The sequence below is a fragment of the Peromyscus maniculatus genome, chromosome 21 (genome assembly GCF_049852395.1).
Source record: "Peromyscus maniculatus bairdii isolate BWxNUB_F1_BW_parent chromosome 21, HU_Pman_BW_mat_3.1, whole genome shotgun sequence".
Taxonomy (NCBI): domain Eukaryota; kingdom Metazoa; phylum Chordata; class Mammalia; order Rodentia; family Cricetidae; genus Peromyscus; species Peromyscus maniculatus.
The window spans coordinates 12296736-12297493 of record NC_134872.1 but is presented as its reverse complement, the minus strand read 5'-3'; positions in this window follow the sequence as shown (position 1 = coordinate 12297493).

The window sequence follows — 758 nt, the reverse complement described above, 5'->3', positions numbered from 1 at the left end:
TTCAAAGCTTCCTCTTTTTTTTTTTTTGTCTGTGTGTCCATACGTCAATTAAAATTATTAAAATTATAAATCCTCTTGGACGATGACATGAGATTGGAGTGACACCTTTCCTCTCATAAGTTGCTTTTGGTCAGAGTGTTTTTTATCAACAGAAATGAAACTCCGACAACCCGTTAAGAACAGATTCTAACTTGATCTGGAGGTGGTGGGAATGGGGGGGTGGGCTGGGAGGAAGGGGAGGGGGGCAGGAAGGGGGAGAACAAGGGAATCTGTGGCTGTTATGTAGAACTGAATAGTATTGTAAAATAAATAAAAGGAAATAAAATAAAATACAAATAGTAAATCTGAAAATAAAAAATTAAAAAAAAAAGAACAGATTCTAGTGTCAGCCAGTGCAAGCGCATTGTTGTTTGTGAATATGTCACCCGACCAGTGGAGACTGACACATCCAAGGGCTTCTGCCTTGTTCACCAAGATGAACACTCTGCTGCATCGTGAGAAGGATCTTCAGAAATGGAAAAGTATATTCTTTGACCACAATGGAATTAAATGAGAAATAAAGGGATTTGGAGCCCCCCCCACCCCCCCCAAAAAAAACCCTTGGGAATTAAGCAGCACACTTCTAAACAACTTGTGATAAAGATGAAGAAGGCAAGAACAGGGTTGACTGACATTACTCGTGTAGGGCTATTTCTAGATTATGACTTTGGGAAGGTAGACTTTGGTGATGTGACCAATAGTTCTCCCTTTTATAGTCT